Below are 5,265 nucleotides of genomic sequence, written 5' to 3'. Positions count from 1 at the left end.
AGGACCACTCCCATCCCTCGGCAGCAAACTTTGCACGACTTGCAGTGCCAAAGGGACATCGTGCGGCAAACGTCTGCGGCTGACACCAAGCGCGTTACCGTCGGAGGCCCTTCTCTACGCGCGCACACGACACAGTGGGGCTGGGAACCGAGGCGAGCCCGGACAGCACCAGCAACCTAGTACGCGCCGCGGCAGCCGGGGGGGTGGGGGTGGGGGCGGGGCACGGAACAAGCTTTGGGGATGGTGCAGTAGAGAGCGCCACAACCCAGAGAGGCCCCGTCCGTCCCCCGTCCCTCCACCCACGCGCAGCAGCAGCGCCGCCACCCGCCCTGCCGCGCCCCCGGGCACCGCGCCCCGGGTCCTCGGCTCAGGGTGCCCGCGAGCGCGGGGGGAGGGGGAGGGGGGGAAGGGAAGAGGAACCGCGCACAGAGCAAAGCCGCGGCTACCTCCTCGTCCTCGTCGCTGACGGTACCGGGGAAGCGCCTTGCCGATGACCTTTCCGAAGAAAGTAGTGGCGCCACCAGGCCGGGCGGCCCGCGCCCCGATAATCTCGTCAGCAACGACAACGCCCGTTGTCGCCCCCGCGCTTCCTCCACTCGGCCGGGCCCTCCGCGGCGCGCCCATTGGGCCACCGGATCGCCGCCGGCCGATCCCGCGACTCGATTGGATGGCTCGCCTGTCGTTTTCGCTTGTCCCCGCCCCCTTGGCGGGTCCGCCCTCGTCGACCTGGCGCTTAGCGGGGCTCAGGGAGTTTGCGCGCCCTCGGGGCGCGGAGGGATCCGACCTGGGCGAGTCCGCGGAGGGATCTGCCCCGTGTAGTGCTGCGACCCTGAGGGCGGGCAGGCAGGCAACGAGGTCGCAGAAGAGGCTGGGGTAGCTAGAACTACCATTTCTCGTTATTTGTTACTGCATCAAGTCCACCCCAAAACGTGCCTGTGGCTTTTTGGCGCTGCTCCCTCCAGTCAAATGACTGCTTTTGCCAGGGCCTGGCCTTAGCTGCTCAGGACATTTCGCAGAACCAACAGAATTTGCTCTACATTGTTCCCTGAAAGCCCCACCTCAGTTGCAGACCTTTCTAAGCGGCACGCCTCCTGGGAGAAAATACAATATGAAGTGCCTGAGATGTTACATTTTATAATACTATCTGTCCAATCCCAAGTGTGTCCACCCCATAGCCTTTGCTCTGGTCCGCCCTGGGCCCATCCCCTAGGAATTGGGTCTGGGGACTTTTTGGGACCCCCTCTTCATCATTCTCATCATCCTCAGAGCACAAAGGGTACACGGTCACCCAGTTCTTGACTTTGTTCTGTTGTTCAGGCCAAGACATGAGTGTTCTCTAAACAGCATAGGCCTTGTCTTGACAAGAGACTAAACATTTCTACTGAATTCAGGGGTAGGATTGATATAGGGAGCATAGAATGGGGTAGGAGGGTTTAGGAATGTGTAAACTAAAGGGTGCTAAAGGGTGAGGAATACAGTATAGCTACTTCTAAAATCTACTTCTACTATAATTACATATAAAGCTTATAAAAATTAGCAAAGTTAAAAAAACTAAAAGGACCTTAAGGCATCAGATCCCCCCTTAGAGACTGGACAAAACCCAAAGGTCTTGTCCAATCTCTCCTTACACCTACAGCAACTATAACATTGGTATATGCAGTGAGCTATTATACTAACACTAAGTATATACATCACTACAATAAACAGTTGTCTCATTCAAGTCCAATTCGGTAACCATGAAGTGAGTTTGTGGAGGACATCTCCTAAGCCCAGTGAGACATCATCCAGAGATATTTGGTACAAGATTTTGGTTTGGTTTCGAATTGTGGCCAAATCATTATTAATTCTATCAGTCTGGTCTATGTAAGAGCAGCAACTGGTGTTGATAACTTTACACACGCCTCCCTGTGAGGCTAGCAAGAAATTGAGGGCCATTCGGTTTTGTATTACTACATGAGACAAGCTCTGGAATTGTTCTTTTAGAGTTTCAATTGCATCTGAAGTGTGATCTCGAATGTTTTCCATGACAGCCGAAATGTTTACAATTGCTTTTTCCAGTTCGCTTACTCCTAGAGATGGGACCAAGGCTCTGACTATGCTGTGGAAAATTGTAGGGTGCTCAATAAGGGGATTGTTAGTTCTTTTCACTCTTTTTGGATAGGTTTTATCCCATTCTTGTTCATCAATTGGATCGAGAATTGTTATATTTTGGATTACTGCCCCTAGGGCACAGGCCCGATCTTTATCAAGAGGGCAAAACTTTCCAGGCCTCCTTTTCACAGATCCAGTACCATCCTGAACCCTGGGGAGGAATTAATCTCAAAGGGAACTGTACCATCCCTGCAACAATTTCTGGGTTTACCCCTTCCTTTGAATTGTTTTTATCACAGTGGGGGGGAGAATGATTTTTCCTGTAGCATTTATAATCATGCAGGGAACAACATTCTGATTAGAAATCACATTACTTAGGGCTACCGGATAATAAGCCTCTGTAACTGGCTTCCAGGTTCCTGGGAAATTTATCATAGACTTACCAAAGTTTGTCCCATTTAGTAAAATGCCAATTAGGGGCCAGTCACTATCCTCATCATCAATTGCTGGTACTTGCGTACAAATCCAGCACTCAGTTTTCCGAAGAATTTTAGACACATTTTGGACTAGGGCCACATGCAATTTTTGATCCCAAACTTGGTTCATAGTTACCGGTTGCACAAACAGAATACACAGCAAAAACAGTCTATACCACATCTTCTTCATCAGTGTCCGGTTCTGATTGGCTGGTTGTTCCGGGAACTGGTGCTCTTTTGACTCTGGAATAGTGAAACCAGGGTTCTTTGCCAGCAACTTTGACGGTGGTGAGGGAAGTCAGCAGGACTTGGTATGGTCCTCTCCACTTGGCTTGCAAGGGGTCACTGTTCCACCACGACGTAGACCCAGTCTCCTGGCTGGAATGGATGAGCAGGGGTGTCCAGTCCTATGGGTCTGGATAACTTGATGACCTTCTGGAGCTTCTGTAAAGTAAAGCCTAAAGCAATCAAATATTTTTGTAAATCAGCTTTCCCTCTTATGTGTACGTCTCCTGGTATGTCTGGTGCCTGATATGGTCTTCCATACAGTATTTCATATGGACTTATATTATCCCTCTGCCTTGGTTGAACACAAATCCTTAGCAGAGCTAGTGGCAAAGCTTGAACCCTTGACATAGATGTTTCTTGACAAATTTTGCTAATTTGCATTTTCAGAGTACCATTCATTCGCTCAACTTTGCCACTAGCTTGAGGTCTATAGGGGGTATGTAGGTCCCAGACAATTCCCAGAATGTGGCATACTTCTTTCACTATTGTCGCAATAAAATGTGTTCCTCTATCTGATGACATTCCTAGAGGAACCCCAAATCTTGGAATTATGTGATTAAGCAAAGCTTTTACCACTTCCCTCGCTGTGTTATTATGACAGGGGTATGCTTCAGGCCATCCACTGAAAGTGTCAACCAACACAAGTATGTATTTATACCCACCCCATGGTGGTAACTCAGCAAAATCTATTTGCCAGTAATCTCCGGGTTGGTCTCCAACCTTTGTTACTCCTAGTACCACTCTCTTTGTTGTATCTGGGTTGTTTCGCTTACAGATTTCACACTTACCTACTATGGACTGCACAGCTTCAGTCATACCTGTCCCTATTACTGTTTTCTTTAGATGTTTTAGAAGGTTTTCTGTTCCCCAGTGGGTAGCCTCATGTTCCTGTTGAGCTATTTCTCTAAGGAGCGGTGGTGGAACTATAACCTGTCCGGTAGGGGTAACAGCCCAAACACCTTCCTTGAGCTCAGCTTTCAGTGATTTAATTAACTGATTGTCTTTCTCATCATATTTAGGGGTGTATTTTGTTAAATCAATTTCTTTTTGCGGTACTATTGCCAGGATGCCTTTTTCTGCAGCCCCTTTTGCCGCTTGATCAGCAAAATGATTTCCCAACTGGGGAGTTGTTTTCCCCTTTTGGTGGGCTCTACAATGCATAATAGGTACTTCTTCCAGCTTCCAAATACTCTGCAGGAGTGCATGGATTTGGTCTGCATGCTTGACTCCACTGCCTTGGGCAGTTAGTAGTCCTCTCTCTTTCCAGATAGCTCCGTGGGCATGTACAACACTAAATGCATATTTTGAGTCACTCCAGATATTTACCTTCTTTCCTTTGCTTAGTTCCAAGGCTCTTGTTAGTGCGATTAGTTCTGCCTTTTGGGATGACACATCCGCTGGCAAGGCCTTTGCCTTGATCACTTCATCTCTGGTCGTCACTTCATACCCTGTGAAGCACTTACCGTCTCGCATGAAGCTGCTTCCGTCTGTATACATGTCGTACGGTATCTGTAGGTCTTGGTCCGTGGGGAAAAGAAAGACACACAAAACAGGGTGAAACAGGAGGCTAGGCCCAAAAGAGTTAACTAAGAAATTTGGGCCTGCTAACAAGCTACCAACATCCAAAATGATCTGTGCTCATTCTGTTCTACTTACTGGACCAAAGCTTCAGAGAATAGTACAAGAACATGTAATAGGCCTAGAAGCAATAAATTAGAAATACAGCAGGATCAGGTAGACATTTGAATAGGAGAAATAGGTCAGGAGCCAGGGCTTTTTCCAAGCTTCAGTGAGCGGGTCAAGAACAATGGAACAGAAGAAGGGTCAAGCTGAGGAAGATGAGTTTAAACCCCCAGACCCACCAAAATTGAGGACCAAGAGAAGCACCACCCCAAGCCCTGCCTGAGCTCCACCTATACTCCGCCTATTATTAATATGCATAGATAGATGTAATCACCTGAATATGCATTTAATCTAACTCGGTTCTCTCGGTTCCTTAGAATTGTCAGAATGTTTGAGCAGGTCAAATAGAGGTGCCAGCTGGGTGTTTGTCAGTTCCAAATAGGACCTAATCCAGTTCAAAGACCCTAACAGCTTTTGTACGTCAGTAAGAGTTTTGACATTAATAACCAATTGGACTGGCTGAGGAATGACTGCTTTCCATGTAATTTTGAACCCTAAATACTTCCAGGGTTCCTCTCGCTTCACCTTCTCAGGAGCAACTACTAGGCCAAAGGATTGTAGACTCTTTCTGGTTTCAGCTTCCAACACACACCCAGCTGATCCTCAGTGGCCACAGGCAGCAGAAATATCATCTATATAAAGATAGCAAAGACAGAAAATTGCATTTGCATAGGAGACAATGCTATAGCCGCAAACCACTGAGAAATTATAGAAGAGTTTGTCATTC

The sequence above is a fragment of the Chiroxiphia lanceolata genome, chromosome W (assembly GCF_009829145.1).
Source record: "Chiroxiphia lanceolata isolate bChiLan1 chromosome W, bChiLan1.pri, whole genome shotgun sequence".
Taxonomy (NCBI): Eukaryota; Metazoa; Chordata; class Aves; order Passeriformes; family Pipridae; genus Chiroxiphia; species Chiroxiphia lanceolata.
This window is presented reverse-complemented; position numbering follows the sequence as displayed.